This window comes from Peromyscus maniculatus, chromosome 21, assembly GCF_049852395.1.
Source record: "Peromyscus maniculatus bairdii isolate BWxNUB_F1_BW_parent chromosome 21, HU_Pman_BW_mat_3.1, whole genome shotgun sequence".
Lineage (NCBI taxonomy): Eukaryota > Metazoa > Chordata > Mammalia > Rodentia > Cricetidae > Peromyscus > Peromyscus maniculatus.
Window position 1 is genome coordinate 27,929,445 of NC_134872.1, and position 19,259 is coordinate 27,948,703.

At 51.1% G+C, this 19,259-nt stretch overlaps 1 protein-coding gene across 1 annotated transcript in view; it reads left to right on the forward strand.

Annotated features, from left to right (window-relative positions):
• Positions 1-19,259, forward strand: part of Cdh23 (cadherin related 23) — a 386,250-nt gene that overhangs the window by 160,035 nt on the left and 206,956 nt on the right. The window lies entirely within an intron of this gene.

A 19,259-nucleotide genomic window follows, 5' to 3' on the forward strand; every position in this document is an offset into this window, starting at 1 on the left:
CCTGCTCGTGCCTGCCTTACCCAAAGACTGACCCGTGGCAGCTCTGAGTCGCTCAGGGGCTAAGTTACCCCCACTCATAAACAATGGCTCTGTCCCTGCACCATGCACATCTCCTCACAGTATCACCGGTCAGTGTGCGGTCTCTGAAGGATCATCCCCGTGTATCCAGGCAAGCCAGACAGATGAGGAGGAGGAAATCAGGCCACCCCAAGAAAAGAGAGTGATGTGGTCAGAGCATTTCCCAAAAGAGGGAAAGGCATGGGGATCAAGAAGGGAGATGGGCCGGGTGGTGGTGGTGCACACCTTTAATCCCAGCACTCAGGAGGCAGAGGCAGGCGGATCTTTGTGAGTTCAAGGCCAGCCTGGTCTACAGAGCAAGATCTAGGAAAGGCACAAAGCTACACAGAGAAGCCCTGTCTCGAAAAAGCAAACCAAAAAAAAGGGGGCGGGGGATGGGAAGCTCTCCTGAGCTGGCTTGTGTTGGCTGCGTGTTTATCTCACTTGCCATTCATATGTTGGGAACAGGAAGAGTACTCGCGTCGAGGTGGTTCATGGATCACGTGACTTGCTCGTGTGATGCGCTTAGCTAAAGCATGGAGAACACTTTGTAAGCATTTGTTACAATACTACCAGCAGCTGATGAGAGGTAGACGGCTGAAGTGGGAGGAGAGCCCCTCACGTCTCCAGGATCACAGGAGACCAAGAGTGTTGCAGGCCTCGGGCAACCTACAATTACTTACTCTTATTATGCTATAAACCCAGAGAGCCCCAAAGCGGAGCAGATGTAGCCAGTGTGGGTTGAGCATCTGTAGGAACTGGTGCTTGCTCCTCTGAATCCCTCTGATGCCTCCTACCAAGTCCTCATCCTGGTGTCCAGGACAGGATCCAGCCCAGAGTCGACCCTGATACACACTCATGCAATGATTGTCATTCTTGGGTCCAGGGGGCCAACTGAACGTCAGGCACCTCAGCAGCCTGGGTTGGTGGTAAGGGCTCTGGCTGTATGTGGCAAGACCCACCTGTCCCAACCAGGTACACACAGGCCCAAGCTAAGATGCATGCAGTTAACCTGTCCAGACCTGAGGCCCTGGCTCCTCGGGGCTGTTTATCAGCCGCAAGCAAGGGGATTTATATCTGCCCTCAAGTGCTCTCCCCACTACTAATGACCCCTCTGTTTTGCTGAGAACAAAGAGGCCTTCAGTGGTAAGTTATGGCTCCATCTCCATCAATTTGTCCTCAGCCCCTCGTGGCCACACTGAGCCTGATGAATGACAAGGTTCTTTCCCACAGAGGACTTGGCAGGGGCTGCATGTCTTCTTGTGCCTGCCATCCTGGGCACCAAGGGCATCATCCTCTCCATGCCAGGCTACAAGGGCCTTTCTGGGCTCCTGTCCCAGCCTGAAGCCTGAGTGGACACTCCCTAGCCTCATGCCTCCTCTAACACAGATAGTCCTCCTTCAAGGACTTCCCCATGCAGAGCACTGGACCTGGCCTCCAAAGTCGTGGGTTTGAGGACATGCTCTGCTCCCTGCCGGAGTTGTATTGCAGAAGGATGTTTGACTTTGCTATAGGCTTGATGGTGTTTACCTATAAGATGAGATGAGGATTCCTAGGTGCTGTGGATGTAGCTCAGTTGGTTGAGTGCTCACCTAGCATTCCAGTGCTACATAAAACCGGCCATGGTAGTGCACACCTGTAATACCAGTGCTTGCTGGAGGTAGGAGGATCAGAAAGGTTCGAGGTCATCCTTGGCTGCGTAGCAAGTGGGTGAGTTTGAGGCTAGCCTGGGCCATGTGAGACTCTATTGCAAAAATAAAATAAAATAATTGAAGAAAAAAGAAGGAAGGGAGGGAGAGGAAGGAAGGATGGTAGAAAAACAAAATTTAAAAAAGAAGGAAAAGAGAATCCCTATGTGGACCTGATGGTCCTTGAAGGACCATAAAACACTAAGAACTGATTAATAAGTGTCAAGGAAGGATCCTTGGGACTGGTTCATTTCCTCAAAGTACAGAGAAATGTTAAGTAAGGGCCTGGGGCCACTGTCCTTGGTGTACCTCCAGGCATACTGGCCAGTACAGCCGCCCCCAAGACTACTGAGCACTTGACCTCTGGCTGGTCTCAATTGAGACGTATAATCCATGTGACATACAGGCCTGGGTGTGGCTCAGCAAGAGGGCACAGGCTTGGCATGTGTGAGGCTCCTGGGCATGTGTGTGCCATCCTAGCACAGCCAAGAAAGAGTATCAATGTGTCCTGTTGGCCGTGTGTAAGATGGTAGCATTCCAGATCTCCTGGGTTACCCACAGTCCTAGAAGAGCCTAGAAATAGTATCAGTGTGTCCTGTTGGCAGTGTATAAGACAGTAACATTCTAGATTTCCTGGGTTACCGATAGTTTGGTTTTAGGATTTTAAGTTGCACCCGTGTTCAGATGGCTATAGAAGACCCTGCTCTGGTGGTAAGGTTTCCCTGGACTTAGCTCCAAACAATGACCATGCCTGGAAGGATGCTGCAAGAACCATGCGAGCCAGTAGTCAGTCAGTCAACGGAGCATGCATGGATTCTACAGTAGGTGCTCAGAGACAGGAAGCACTCGCTTTTCACCTACCACAGATGGCCAAGGGCTGTCTAGGCCAGGAATGGTGACGATGTCCCGAAAGGGTAGGGACCAGTCGCCATCTCAGTCTCAGGAACCGGCAGTGTTGCCCAGAAGGTGGACCTATAGCTGTATAGGAGCTGTGAAGAACTCCAGGGTAACTAAGGAGGAGGCAGTGGCAGTGAGGGAGATGGAAGAGAGACTGTGCTGCATCTTTAGAGGTGGGGCTAGATGTCAGCATGGGCTAGGGCTCCTCAGCGGGCACCCCAGCTTTCCTTTGTAAGAAGAAATAAGAAAATTCCGTGAGATCCTGCACATCCAGCCCTTGGGAGTGGGAACCTTGCCAAGGCTTGGCCATCAAAGCCAGCTTGCATCATGGATCGTGAATGGGGATCATGAATGGGGATTAGCAAGGTGGGCAGAGTGAGGGGAGCTGGGCACATCTGTCACTTCTTGTGTGTCTGTGGCTGAGTGCAGAGCAACTGAGGTGGTGAGGAGACAAACTACTGACGGTAGCAGGGCCAGCTGTGTGGCACGGAGAGGGCCAGCCTGGGCCATGAGAGCATTGGAAGGCCACTCGGGCTGCAGCAGGAGAGGGCATGCTTTGGGGATGCTCAGTATGGCCAGAGTGTGAATAGTGGGTCAAGGGAAAAACAGGCTAAGGCAAGCAAGAATAACAGGAAGGATGCTATGATGTCTCACCAAGAGGTGGTGGCAGCCCTAGCCAGCTGTCGTAGTCCAAAGACAGAACAGAACAAGAGGAGGACCTTGTGGCCAAGAGGCCAATGACCGATAGCCAGGTGGTGCTGGCCAGGGAGGAGTTTGAGATTGCTCTACATCGTTTGTATTTTCCTCTCTGTCTTTTCAATGGTGGGGATGAAACCCAGGGCCTTGCACATGCTAGGCAAGTGCTCTACCACTAAGCCATACTCCTAGCTCCCTAATCTTGGCCTGAAATGTACCTTTAGAGCCCCGGAGGGAGGAGCTTCACAGTTCAATGCTGCTTGCACCCAAGAGACACCTTCTCCCCTGGCCAGGTGAGAAGCTGTGGAAATCCAAGTAGGGGCCTCATGTCCACTGCAGCTAAGTGTAATAAGCGAGATCCCAAAAGACAAACCCCACACGGTGTGACTTCTCTGTGGAATCAGGATAAAGAAGAACTCACAGGAACAGAGAGGAGAAGGCTGTTCCTGGAGATGGGGAGGTGGGGGGGGGATGGGAAGATCCTGTGAAGAGGGTCATTCATCAGAATAAATCCTGGAACCTGCCCAATGTAGTCTAATGCGGGCATGGTGTGTGCTGAACCTGCTGAGGAGCAAACTAAGGCCGCTGCGTCATCACACATCCTAGATCAGAGCTAGGTAAGCTGGTGGGTGTGGCTGTCACTCGTCTGTGGGGCTCACAGACAGTGCATGCATCCATCAAAGCACCTTGTTGCACACCTTGACCGTATACAACTTTGATCTGTCAATCAAACCTCTACAAAGCTGAGCAAAACTAATGAGACCTTGTGTAAAGTGACTGCCACTTGGTGGTCATCTACAGCAGGTGACATCTAGTTGGCCCTCACCCGGTGTCAGCTGCTCCCCTCTTCCTGTGCCCAACAAGATGGATCTTGCTGTCGCAAGCTGCATCGCTAGCCTGGCCCCTGTTTCCCTCACAACAGGGAGCTAGTAAAGGCCTTCTTTCAATAAACTCTAAGGTCCACTGTGCTGGCTAGTTTTATGTCCACTTGACACAGACTAGAGTCATCTGAGAGAAAGGAGCCTCCATTGAGAAAATGCCTCCATGAGATTGGGCTGCAGGCAACCCTGTAGGGCATTTTCTTATTTCATGATGAGGGGACAGCCTGTTGTGATTGGGGCCACCCCAGGGTGGCTGGTGGCTCTGGATTCTCTAGAAAGAAAGCAGGCTGAGCAAGCCAGGAGAAGCAAGTCAGTAAGCAGCACCCCTCCATGGCCTCTGCACCAGCTCCTGCCTCTAGGTCCCTGCCCTGCTGGAGTTCCTGTCCTGACTTTGATGGTGAATTGTCCTTCAGTGATGGACTATGATGCGGCAGTGGGAGCCAAATAAACCCTTTCCTCCCCATCTTGCTTTTGGTCATGGTATTTCATTACTGCGACAGTAACCCTAACGAAGACAGTCCACCACCTGGACTCTATCCTGCCATCCTCTCCCATCAAGGGCCCGATTTCTACCCTCCTTTTGAGGGTAGAGAGTCATCTAGGGAAGCTGCAGGGTAGCTTCCAGGTAGAGAGTCATCTAGGGAAGCTGCAGGGTAGCTTCCAACTGAGTTCCTTGGTCCAGCATCACTAGGGAGCCTGCTAGGTATGGGGCCTCCCAGGCTACCACCCTGTGCCTGTTGCTCCAGCCTCCTGGACCTCTCAGAATGAGGCTGTGTGGATCCTTTGGTCTCCTTGGGCAGCACAGCCATTGCGGATAAGTACCAGAGTGAGCGATCCTTCTTGGAGCCTCTTCCTGTAGCCACGGGCCTGTGGCCATTTAGAGTCTATAGACTTGGCTAGCAAGCCCACCCTAGAGCTTTCCATTGCTTTATAAATCCAGCCTCACCCTCAGTCCAGGCCCCTCCTTGGTCCTCTTACAGCAGTCAATACCTCTTTCCCCATCTGCTCTCTGTGCACACACACCCCAAAGACTAAGGAGAGGGGACCCCAACTGGCCTGGCTTGACCACAGGTTCTCCTTCCTAAGTGTCGATGAAGGAGAGACGTTAATCCATTTCTAGACAGGGAAAGACAAGAAGTGTGCCTACCTTGGCCTAGGGCCATAGCTACTAAGTGACACAGACATTGAGCCCCCAATCTCTTGGTCTCCAGAGAACACCCAGTATCATTGACAACAGAGGTCCCCAGACCAGCGGCATGGGCATGACCCAAGAAATTTCGCATTGCTGGTGATGCAAAATCCAGGGCCCCACTCTAAAGTTGGGGGCCGGGCCAGGTGACACTGATAACCACCAGACTGAGGACCTCAGTATGCAAAGCTCAGCATGTGTTCTCCACAGGCAGTATCAAGGACCAAGGGTGTGAAGTTTCCTACTTGGGAGGGTGAAAAGTATCTTACTCTTGATGTGTGAACCACATATGTGTGTGTGTGTGTGTGAGGTATTCAAGTTGCACCATCAGGGGGTAATTAGGATCAAGGGTCCCCAGGGACTCATCAGGGTGGCACAGGGCAGGTGGGGAATAGTGAGAAAAGAAGCCTGCTTAGGAAGGACGAGTCTGGAATGAAGAATACATGAGAAGTATGCTGGTTCCAACCCCTCACCTGTCATCTTACAGGCATCAGCCTCATTTGCAGGTCACACAGGGGACATGGCCAGGTACGGTGGGAGAGGACAGGGAGGTGCTGGGCTCCTTCCTGGATTTGCTATTAGATGAGATTTTTTTTTTTTTTGAAAATTGATTGTTTAGAAGGGAAATTTGGTGCACATATGCAAGTATGCATGCCTACACATGGGGGAATCATTATTTATAGTCACACTTGTCTGAACCCACACACGCATGCAACAGCAACTACATCAGGCCCCTTGGCCACGGCCTGCTGGGGCAGCCATCCTGGGAGAGCATCCAGCAACACACATCAAAGCCCTTGTGATTAAGCTGCTGTGCATCTTCCTCCCTCTGGGAAGAGAAAGCGCAGAAGGTGAATTACTTTTGGAAATCTGACTGACACACCCAGCCTCTGGCTTGTGGGAGCACAGTAGGTACCTGGAAGCCCCAGACTTCAGGCCTCGCATGTAGCTGGCCTATGGGGGCTTGGCCAAGGAGACATGGAGGGCAGATCAGAGAGAGGTAACAGGGCTGTTGGTTGAGGGCATGAAGGAAAAAAAAGAGTGGGTTTCTGGGCATGGCTGGCTGGTCAGACTAGGGGCACACAGGATGGTCTGTCATATGGATCAGGATGGGAAGACATGAGCATTATCTCCTTAGCAGGCCACCAAGGTAGCTTCACAGCCCCTCCAGAATAAGGTTAAAGGGGTGTGAGCGGGCCCTCGTGATAATGTGAAAATAGAGAATACAAGTAAAAGAAGGGAAACACATACACACGCACACACACACACACACACACACACACACACACACACACACACACACACACACACACACCCTGCTGGAGGCCTAGGCTGAAAGCCTTAAGATTAGCAGATCTGTTTACATCTGTGAATGTCTGCCCTAGACCTGCACACATCAGCACCTGCACCAGAGCACCCCATCCCTCACCCAGGCAGACATCACCAGCTGAGCCCAGGATGATGATAGGCCTCTGGGGATTTGTTACCTTGCCCTCTGCCAGCTGCTATCTATTGAGAAGCTCTCTAGCCACAGCTACAGGGAACATGCTGTCGCCTGCTGTCCTATCGGCATTTTCTGGCTCTCTTTCTTGACAGTATTTAGGGACATCGCCTCTGGGCTGGGAATGATGAATTGAATTATCTAAGCACACTGAGTGGTATTCACAGTCCCCTGCCTCCCCAATACTAAAATGATGACATTATGTTGTGCTGTACTCCATTCCTTCAGGTGAACCCCAAAGGTCGACAGGCTATTTCCTCTGGGCCTTCCCCCTCCCCTCTCAGGATCACCTTTCCGCCAGCAGTCATACTGGTGATGCTCTGGGCACCAACTCTGCCACAGACTATCTTTACCGCCACCTGCATACACAGAATCCTCCTTGCCCTTACATGGGACCCAGGAGTCCCTTGGCCAGGAAGCTACAGCCCGCCATTTGCTTCCTTCCTGTGACTCGCACAAGACAGGGGGACTTTACACAGGTCTCGTGGCAAAGACTGTCTTCTTTATGACTCTCATCTCAGGCAGGAGTGTCCCTTCCATGGGGGACAGTGGGCTCCCAAGTGCTTGCTAGCCTATGGACACATCCATATACCTCCCCCGTGGCTGGCTCTTGAGTCTGTTTGCCCCCCTGGACAGGAATGAAGTCATGGACCCTTTCATTTTGACAGCTCAGAATGAGAGCTACTTCTCTTCTGACCCAGTCCTGACTGAGGCGGCTGCAGCAGTGGGGCATGATGGGAAATCCTCATCTTCCGCACCCACCCCCACGGCGGTTTGTTTGTTTCTCTCCTTCGGCTCCTTGTGCTTTCGTCCTCATCTTTGAATGAACTTCCAAGGCCTCTTAGGTCTTGGGAGGATTATAAAACTATCCACCATGTCATTCGGGTCCTCTGTCTCCCTTAGCTTGGCATGCCTCGGAATTGACTTAAGCAGGATTCTTTGCCCGTTGTCAATATTGGTTCATGTGCGGCTGTTTTATTTCATTCTTGACTTTATTTTTATTTTTGAGACAAGGTCTCGCTATTATGTAGCTCTGGTTGTTCTGGAACTCACTTCGTAGACCAGGCTGGCTTCAGACTTCCAGGATTCCCACTGCCTCTGCCTCCTGAGTGCTGGGATTAAAGGCGTGCGCCACTGTGCCTGGCTCATTCTTGACTTTAGTGATATCATGGACACCTGAGAGCCCAGCAGCTCTGTGAGAGCAAGGCCACGACTGGAAACTGACATGTGCCTGTGGGTCCTCCGTCAGCCACCTGCCTCAGCCACCCCTTTCCCTTCCTCCAGGTCAGCAGACCACACCTTCCAACTCTCCACTTTCTCAACCCCTTTGTTTTGGGAAAATGTCACCTCTGTGTACATCACGCACTATTTGGACTTAGTTGTCTTTGAACTTTATGTTTTCAAGTCTTGTGTTTTGGAGACACACATCTTCCCCTCCATTCCAAATCCTCACATGTTGCTGGTATGATGTCAGTTGCTCGTCCTCACTACTGTATATTATTCCATCTGCGCAAACTCAGGGTTTTGCTATGGCAATCCACACTGCTCTGACCATCTTGTCTGCCTCTCTGCATGTGAGGGACACTTCGCCTTGACTATGGCATCATCTCTTATGCAGCCAGAATGTGGCTGGCTAGAGCCCTTCCAGAGAAAAAGACATTAAAATGCGCAGAGCATACAAAGCCCACGTAAGCACGGGCTCAGGATTCAACCTGAAAGGTCTTTTTTGTTTTTAAAACTCCCATCTTTTTGCCCTAGACACTAAGCAATCATGTCAGCCTATGGTCTGTGTGCAGAGCTGGAAGTGAGGATTCGCATATTCAGCTAACTACTGTATAGTAACTGGGTAGCTACCATATGCCAGGCCCCATGCTCAGCCCCAGAGACCAACTTAGAATGGGGAGCTGGTGTCGCTGTCCTTGCAAGCTCACCAGTCAGTACAGAACGTATCAGCAAAGGCAGTGTGGCCCAGTTAGATGAAGCACTCAGAATAAAACAGCTCTATGATAAGACACAGGTAACAGGTGCACAGACAGGCCTGAAGACTGCGTCCTAGCAACCTGCCTCCCCCTCCTCAGGCTAGAGGCACTAATCAGAGCCTTGCTGCATCCACCTCAGAAAAGGTCCCCGATCTGATATCCTTAGGAGCCTTTGAACTTGGGATGAGCCCCACCAGGCAGCCCAGCTCCTGGCTCCCTTCTCATCAGATGCCTTGGATGAGCACTCAGCTTCAAGGCAGCCCCCAGCTGGGGCTAATCTGAAATAAAAGTTTTTATTTATCTAGCTTGATACCTGGTGCAAGGTTAAATCATACAAGAGAAAAAGCAATAAAAGAGGAAGATTAAGCGTAAGGCTCCCACTTAGGCCTGCCCTTTTGCAATATGGTTACAAAGATATTAAGCCCCAAGTCACCCCACTGCCCCCTCATCACTGTTCTCGGGTCCCTGGGCTCAGCTTAGCTGAAGTGGGGAGTGGAGGATGGGAACGGGGTGGCAGGAGGGGACCCCCCCCCCCACCTCCCCGCCCGGGGTGCCTTGCAATGAGGGTAAGCTACCAGATGGAGTTCAGCCACCTCCTACCCAGTGTGTCTGTGATTCATGACTTCCCTGGGGAGCCGAAGGGATTGACATCTGCACCTAAGTGGCTGCCAGGGTGTTTGTCCTCATTATTTATTAGGAGCCAACTGTGGGGCCAGACCTCTGGGGAGAGAGAGGATTCCATAGCCACAGATCTACCCACCGCCAGCCTGGGCTCAAATACCCCATGACCTTGAGCGGGTGTGCGTCCATTTCAGTATCTGAGGGATGAGCATATTAGCCGGGTGGGTGATTGCTGGGGCTAAGGGAGTTAATGCAGATAAAACTCCCCCCAAGCATGTGTAGTGTGTGCCTGATGCATAGTAGGCCTTCAAGAAATGTTATCTATCATCAGCATCAGAGGTCAGAGGGTGGCCATCTAGTTGATGAACACCTACAAGAAACAGTTTCCTCAGCCTGGTGGGAAGGGATGTGATTCAGATGATGGAGTGCTTGCCTAGCATCCGTGAAGCTCCGAGATCCTTCCTCAGCACCAGATAAACCAGGCATGGTGGTGTATGCTGCTAATCCCAGCAACTGCTCCGCCCCACGAGGTGGAGGCAGGAGGACCAGAAGTTCATGGTCAATCTCAGCTACATGGTGAGCTCCAGGCCAGCCTGGGACACACTAGACTACAGAAGCGGCAGCAGCTAGGCGTGGGTGGAGCACACCTTTAATCCCAGCACTCAGGAGGCAGAGGCAAGCAGGTCTCTGTGAGTTCAAGGCCAGCCTGGTCTTTAAAAAAAAGAAAAAGAAAAAAAGAAACCATTTCTAGGGGTGGGAGGTTCCTCAAAACGCAGGCTTCATGGGCCCATGCCCTCCTCCCTGTATAACTTGGCTTCGGCTCTCTATAAATCCCCACCTAGAGTTGTGGAAGTGTCTGTGGGTGGGTATGTGTGTTCTGTGGTTTTTCCTTCCTGCCCTCCACTGTCAGAGACCCCCTGCTTGAAGAGGGTGACTCATTGCCCCCACTGTCAGAATCTCTGGAATGGACTCACATTTCCGGTCGTCGTCCCCCCCCCCCCCCCCCCCCGTGATCCTGAAGCCACAGTAAATAATGAGAAGGTGACTTCTCCCCCACTCTGCACTTGGAGCTTAGCTCTACCTTGTTCCAGCTTTGACCTGGAAGTACAACCCCCATTGAGGCTTTGGTAACCGTCACACCTACAAGGCGGGGCCAAGACAGAAGCCGGATGTGCCTGCTCTCTTGGTTCCTGGATCCTGGATGCTGGTGATAGATTGAGCAGAGTTTTCCAGAAAACACCCCTGGACTGCACTTCACCTCTCCCAGACCCTCTAACTTATCCCGTTACTTCTAAGTGACCCCACAAAATAAACCTCCCTTTCGACTACTTGGAGTTGCCCTAATATTTCAACCAATACCACATAGTCACGGCTTAGAGCCCCATGTGTTGGGACCCCATATAAGCAGCACCTGTACCTCTCCCCCGGAAGTCCTCCCCTCTGTGGAGCCAGACAAGGCCACCAGGTCCCAACACCGCTCTCCCCGACCCATCTTTCCTATCAAGTCTGTGCTTTAAAGCCATGAGAAAGGAAAGAGGGACAGAGAGGGGAGGGGAAGACATCTCTCCATTAGCCCCAGTGTCACCGCCCACGGGACACATCCAGGACAGCCCCGGGGAGGACCCACAGCACGGGCAGCTCACCACAAGCCTGCATGGCTTCTCTAAGAAGTATTTCTAGAGTTTAGGAAAGGTAGTCCTTCCAGAGGGTGGAGTATGGACGCACATTTCGGGGGGACATTCCTCTTCCTTCGGCCCTAGTACCCTTTTGCAGACTAGGACTCGCATTGGGAAATCTTCTAGTGAACTAAGGGTAGTGATGTGGGGAACAAGAGTGAACACCTCACAGGTGCTTGAGAACAAGTCCAAAGTTCACCTGCATGACCTTTGCGTCCTCCAGACCCCATGAGATGTCGATGTGAATATTATACCCATTTCCAGATGGAGACACTGAGTCCAGGTGGCGCAAGGTCACAGGATGAGGAGTAGAACTAACTGGCTTTGAAGCCGGCAGGCAGACTCTGGGCACTCTCCCCAGCTCCCTACCCTGCATAGCTCTTCCCCCAACACGCCTACCCCCTGTCCTCCACCCCCCCTCCCTTATTCCCTTGTGGGAATCTGAGCTCCACCCCCAGGCTACCTCCCAGACCCCCTTTCACTTCTTTATCTCCCTCACTGTCAAGTGCTCTGCCTAAGGCAATTAACTAGCTGCTCCCCATTCAAATATTTGACCAATATCTGGAGACAGAGATTCCCGAGCAGATACTTCCAGACATTGATTGAAACGAGCAAACAAGGCACAGAATGAATTTCTCCTCCAACACCCACGTTCTGCTGGCTGTGTACCACCCTAGGGCCCCTGAAGGGGCTGCTTTTGTCATGGAAACAGACAGGTGGGATCCAGTGACTGTGGTCCAGCTGCCTGGTCCTGTTCCCCCCCCCTACCCGCCCCCTCCTTCTGGGAGGACATAAAGATGTCATACTCTGGAGGATCTGACCAGTGGCACACTCTGGAGCCCAGGAGCCTGAGCTAGAAGTGCCCTTTGTAATAATGATGCTGGTCGAGTGTTGTTTTAAAAGGCCTTGTGACTTGTCCCCCGGTGGTGGTTTGATTCTTAAATGTCAGCAAGAGCCATTTAGTGGAGAATCACAGGACTGTCTAGCAAATGAGGGTTTGAGGTCTTGAGGCTTTCTGTCTCTGAAGTCTTTAGGGACAGAATTGCCCCGGTGTGACTCAGTGATGCCTAAGAGCCCTTAGGGAGCCACCAGACACTGGATCCACAGTGTGGCCACCGGAAGTCCTCCCTGAGACCAGAGGAAGCTGAGGGTGGCAGTGGTCCTGGGAAGGAGGACCTTGGGCATACCCTGATGCTGATTCCCCAACTGTGACATATGTACTCCCAAGAGCTGATGGCCAGTGGCAGGGCTTATGGACACGTGGGTGTGAAATGACTCTGACGTGCGTGGTGAACGATTTACTCTCTTCTTGATTTCTTTCAGAGTCTATTTCTGTCAGTTCCGCTCAGGAGAAGGTCTGTTTGGGTGCTCCTGTCTGTAACACCTCTCAGCCTTGGTTCAGATCCCTCTAGAGCCAAGAGAGCAGAACAGGCTGGGCCTCAGGAGATAACACGTGCTCCTAGCCACAAAGGGCCCCCGTGGACCACATGTCTTCCAGTCGCCTCTGGTGGGGCTGACCGGCTGGCTGTGTGTGGCGCTTTCTTACATAGTCTCCTTCAGAGGGACTGTTGAAAGGGAAGCACTAAGTGTTGCTGGAGGGCTTCTCTCCAGGTTCCACCAAGCTCCACAGTCCCACAATCCACGTATAAAAAAATCACTCAGATGCTTATATTACTTATAAACTGTATGGCCGTGGCAGGCTTCTTGCTAACTGTTCTTTTATCTTAAATTAACCCATTTTTATAAATCTATACCTTGCCACGTCGCTTGTGGCTTACCGGCGTCTTTACATGTTGCTTGTCCTGGCGGTGGCTGCAGTGTCTCTCCTTCTTCCTGTTTCCCCAATTCTCCTCTCTCCTTGTCCCGCCTATACTTCCTGTCTGGTCACTGGCCATCAGTGTTTTATTTATATAGAGCGATATCCACAGCAACTGAGTCAAGGTAAAGAAAAATAATATAGGTTGTACCCGGACGATGCTACACCTGGGAGGACACTCAAAAGAATAGGGCTTGGGAAATCAGCATGTAAGCAGAGCCTCCGTCGCCCAGGCTCTACATGGTCTAAACACTAGGACTCATGGGGACTCGCGAGGGTCACATCTCTATGTGTGAAGTGCTTACCGCTGTGCCAGGGGCAGAGCAAGCGCTCAGGGATGCCAGCCCCGTATGGGCAGGATCATTGTCCAAAAGCCACTGTGGGAATGTGGAGGATGGGCACTCCCGATGAGACTGAGTGACAGACGCTTAGGTGGCCAAGATGTCCCAGGAAGAAGGGACCAAGGTAAGTGAGAACTGACAAATGGAGAGACAGACCAACAGGGCTACAGCTGGGGTGGCGGGGGCGGCGGGGTGTGGAGCAGAAGGCGAGGTGAAGCACCTTGAGAGTTAGGAGTTGGGATTGTTCCCTTATCTAGCTGAGACCGGAAGAAGCTGGAGGCGCTCAGAGAGATGGCGGGGACACTCGCTGAGAGGGTCTCCAGGGCACCCAGAGCATGCTGCTGTTTTCGTATTTGTATCTCCCAGGGTTAGGAATGGGGACACCAAGTGTATTTTTTCTCCCATATGTGTATGTGAATGGACACTCAAAATCGATGTCAAATGTCTGCCTCTGTCACTCTCTACCTTATCCCAACCCCTGGGAGTGGGGTCTCACTATTGTAGCGCAGGCTGGCCTGGAACTCACAGAGATCCACCTGCCTCTGCCTCCTGAGAGCTGAGATTAAAGGTCCGCACCACCACACCTGGCTTCCACCTTATATCTTGAGATCTTCCACTGACCCTGGAACTCACCAGCTGAACTAAACTGGCCAGCCGGTGAGTTCTAGGAACATGGCTGTCCCTGCCCCTCCAGCACTGTGGTTAGAGTCATACACATCAGGCTGGTATGTGGGTCTAGGGCCCTGAACTTAAGCTAGAGCATGCCTTTAACCAACAGAGCCATTTCTGGGGCCCATATTTCTTCTAAAAAAAAAGATAGTTAGTGTAAAGAAGTGGGTTCATTATGACATCTTCAGTTGTACTTATCATACTTAGTTCCTATTCACTCCCACCGCCCTCCTCACCCCCACCCCCTTCCTTCCCCGGATGGTTCCCTCTTCTGCCTTTATGTTACATGTATTTCATTACCCTCTCTAGTTCCCTCTCCCTCCCTCCTTTCAGATACTTCCTCCCGCTTTGTGGTCCCCTTTCTACTCTCGTGTCTATATACATATGCATTTAAAAATCGTTTCTACATATTTGTCTTCCTGAGTCTGGCTTAGTTCACTTAACATCATAATCTCCAGTCCCATCCATTTTCCGGAAAATGACAGCTCATTCTTCTTTTCAGCCAAATGAAGCTCCATTGTGTACGGGCACCACATTTCCTTCACGCAGCTGTCCATCGACCCGGGTCTAGGCTGGAGCCGTTTCTTAGCTGTTGGGAATAGTGCAGCAATAGACACGGATGTGCACATGTCTGTGCGGGGTGTTGACTTAGTGTCCATCAGACGTACACCCCGGAGTACTAGACTGGGTCATATGGAAGTTCTGTTTTCATATGAGGAAATGCCACCCTGATTTCCATAACAGCTGGACCAGTTTACACTCCTGCTGGCAGTGGATAAGGGGTCCTCTCTCCCCATCTTCTCCATCACGTCTTGTTATTTGTTATTTTTAGTGATGGTCATAATGATGGGGGTGTGATGGACTTTTGATTGGCATTTCCTGATGGCTAAGGATGTCAATCATTTTTCCACTTATCTATCACCCCCCACCCACACACACACACTTTGTCATTAACACTGTCTTTCATATCCTTTGCCCATGGCTCCATTGGGTAACTTTTAGGGTGTTGAGTTTTTTGAGCTCTTTCTACAGTCTGGGTATTAACCCCTGTTGGAGTGTGCAACTGTCTGCTCTTGTATTCTCTCTGTGTCTGCATTCACTTGCTGTTGCTTCCTTAATAAACAGCCAAAGAGGCATCTCCCCACAGCTCTGAAGAAGGGACATCTTACTGGCTGAGATCCAGATGTTGTCAGGCACTTCCCCCTTGGGGTATAGGACACTCCCCCATCTCTCCCAATGTGTGACTGACACTGTTGTTGACTGTAGCTATGATCATCCAACCCCTCCTGCCCACTCACAGCCATCTACTCCCTCTTAGTAGGACCCTTGTGATCATATCTAGAACCTACAGAAAACCCACAATAGTCTCTACCTTGAGGTCCTTCTCTAACCCATTTCTTGCAGCGCCCCATGCCATTCAGCTGCTATTAAAACAGGGCTGCCTTTAATGGCTGTCAATCATCCGACCTCATTACCTCTTCCCAATCATCTCTCACTGGCTCCCGCATGTTTTTCATGCACAGTGATCCCAAGGTGTCATCTGTACCATGGGTGTCAGCCACCTCTGCATTCTGGTTTTCCAGAGAGAGGAATGATGGGCCAGTTCAGCACCACAGTGTCCGTGAGGTGTGGGGTACTGGCAGCATGGCATGGTGTCACCCTGGGTAGCTGGCATAGGAGAGGGCGGTAGGGCTCCAAACACATTGTTGGTGGTGGCGGTGGTAATTCTTCGAGACACAGCCTCCCAATGGAGCCCATGCTAGCCTTGCACTCATATCTGTCCTCTTGCCTCAGCCCCTAAGTGCTAGGATTCTAGGTACATGCTACCATGCTTGATCTACCTTGGGCGTCTTTGAAGATAGATGGCTGGGCCTGTGAGACAGAGTGGAGCTTGCAGAAGCTGACTCAGGCAGAAGCACGGGCACTTGATAGACGACATAGGTGGTGCCACAAATCAGCAGGGGGAGGGTGACTTGTTTAGTGGCTGGCGTTGGGGAAACTAGTTCCCTAACTGGGAAAAAAAAATAAAGCCGGGTCCCCAGCATACGCCATGTACCAAGGTGGACTCTGGATGGATTAAAGAGCTCAGTGTGAAAGGAGAAATACAAAACCCATAAAAGAAGGCCGGGGAGTATATCTTCATGACCTTGTAGTAGGAAAGGACTTGCTGGCACCCAAACAGCACAGGCCCCAGAAGAAAAATGGGCAAACATCTAAGGCAGTCAACTCTGTAGGAATGTGTGAGCAAAGTCAACAGCAAGTGACGTATGGGGAGACGGTTTCTACAGCAATTAAAACCAACAAGGGATTCGTGGTTGGAATACATGATGAATCCCTGGGAACCAACAGAGCAAAATTGGGGGAATCCATTAGAAAAACAGGCAAATGATATCTCTGGGGAGGGAAATCCCCATGACTTGTGGGCAGCTCTGGAGAATCTGAAACTAGTGGAAATCAGTGATATGCAAATGGCAGCTCTAATGGCCATCCCCAGTGATGAGGGAGCCAAGTCCTCCCTGGGTGGGTGTTATAGAGCCTATAGGCCAAGAGAGCACTTGAGAGATGGGAGTCTGTTTGCAGTTGATCTGCAGGTCATGAAGATGTTGGCCCTCAGTTAAGCAAAATGCTCCCCCTCCCCGTCCCCCCAAATTCCATCCCTGTCCTCCATAGGCCTGCAGTGGAAGACACTGCTCAATTATTATATTTCAAATTCATTGGATTTTTTTTTTTTGCAGAAATTGCTTCTCTTTCTTGTTAAAGAGGGACTAATGTAACATTCTCGATTTTGCCTCTTGGCCTGTGAAGGCTAAGGGATTTCCTGTGGCATTTTACAGAGATGGTTTTCCAGGCCCTGCACTAAAGAATATTCCAAATTAGTAAGGAGCCCCATGCTATTAGGGAAAGCACATAAAATTGCTGATTTTGTAGGTCAGAAATGGTTGAATGTCAGCTCTTTCTTACGGTTTAACTTAATAGGTGTACCTACAGCAAAATAGATAAATATTTAAAGCCAAGTGTTGGGTCATAAAAGTAATAGGAAGGGATGAGATATTTTATTCCTCGAAGATAGAAAAAGAGAGGGAAATCATAAGTGATGGCATTTAGTGAGAATGCATGCATACTCGGAGCTGTATGTAGCAAGGTGCTGGAACAGGTGTTATGGAGAAGGGAGCAGGGACCATGGAGAAAGGAAAACCCTCCAGTAATGACTTTTCCCAACATCTGACCTTGCGCATGCTCCAGGCAACTTACAAGGGCCCACTCATGATTCCTCAGCACCTAGAGGAGAGAGGCACTACCACTGTACCCACTTCATAGATGGGATAACTAAGCTCAAAGTGCCTAAGTAACTTGCCCAAGGCCACTCCGCTTGTAAATGTCAGAGCTAGGATTTAAATGTGGGCTGGTGAGGAGCCACAGGGGAGGTGGCTCACCTGTGAAAGTACTTGCCGTGTGAGAACGAGGACCGGAGATTAGACGCCCCAAACTCACGCAAATACCAGGCAGGCGCAGAAGCCCACCTATAATTTGAGCCTTGGAAGGTGAAGATCGGGAATCCCCAGAAGAAGCTGGCTAGAGAGACTAGTAAGCTCTGGGTTTGATTGAGACACTCTAACTCAATGAACGAAGTAACTGGGAGTAAGGATGATTTCCCACATCAGCCTTGGACCTCCACATGCACACGCACACACACACACACACACACACACACACACACACACACACACACACACTCAGAAAAAGAAAATACACGATTATAGGGCAATAGGGGGTAAAGTTTTAAAGGCTAAAGGAGACCCAACATACCTGAAAAGGCAAGCTCCACTCTTGCCTGTATTCTAGACCCCCTACTCCCACCCCCGCTCCCATCTCCTTGGCAAGTTTCTTCCCCACCCCACATCTGCAGCATCCAGAGCCCTGGCCTCACCCTCCAACTGCCCCATGGGCACATTGTCCAGAGTCCATATCTATGGATGCTGTCCCTGCCTTGAGCAATGGGAATGCCACTCACAGGCCAAGATTTGGACACTGAGGTATAACCACTAACTAAGTCAGGACTTGAGATCAAGCAGGTCCAGCTTCAAATCACGGCTCTGAGGTCGTCCTTCTGTGAGACCTCAATGAGTGGCTTCTGCAAACAGAAGTTGAAAGGCCCCGCTCAAACAGGGACATAGACAGGGCCTCGTGCCTGGAAGAACTCCGTGATTTACCATTCACAAAGCTCCCAAGCACACCTTGCAAAGAAGTGAGTTTTCTATTGCATATCTTCAAAGTAGGGTGCTTGGGACACAGTAGGGTTCTTGGGAGAGTAGGGAGGAGCCTGCACATCCTTGTCATTCTACCTGGCCCACATTCTCCACCTGCATATGTCCCTCCCTCCTCAAGGACCTCTCTTCACATTCCCTTCCGCCAGGAAGCCTTCCCTAATCACCCAGCTTGTGTTTTTTACTCGACTCATATGAACAAGCTAGAGTTCCCCATTCTATCTCCACCCATGTGGCAGCCACTTCTCACTGACTGTCTCCATCCACCCTGAGTCCAGGATAGTGCCATCCCTGTCATGGCCACCTCGTTGCTGTATTGTCTTCCTTCCAGTCATGTGGCCAGTGAAGCCCTGGGAACCCACAGTCCACTGGCTCTTGGGACATGAACCACCAAGACCCCCAAACATACTACTTCTGCATCCCGAGAGGAGGGTCTTACATGAGCTTGGCACCTGCCACGGACCTTCACCCAGATTGTCCATTCTTGAACCAACAGTGTGAGGGGCCTGCCTTCCTCCTTCACTAATGATGCATGGAGGCATGGGGGCTGTGGCAACCTGGTGGTCCAGGCTGAGTATGGTGCAGACAGCCGTTGGTACCCAGTCACCCGCTCCCACATCTGGGGTCTTCCTATATCATGCCCCCGCCGCCAGCTATCCCTAAGCCATGGTAACTATGAACACCTCTAGTTTCCCTTATTTATGCAGAGAAACTGGAGACCACACAACCAACGGTCCTCCGAGGCATGGTGACTCAGAACAGCTAATTGGGTTCCACTGACATGTAACTGCCTCTGGGTGGCTGAAATGAATGCTGGCTTTCCCTGGCACTGAGGTGGGTGCCCTGGCCTGGCTAGACCATATACAGTGTGAGCCCTGTGGGCCCTACTGCTCTCTCAGCCATAGCTAGGTCCGGAGGTCCCACACAGGATGTCATAAAAGGCCTTCCATGATGCTTCTTCTGCTTTCATTTAATTGTGTGCC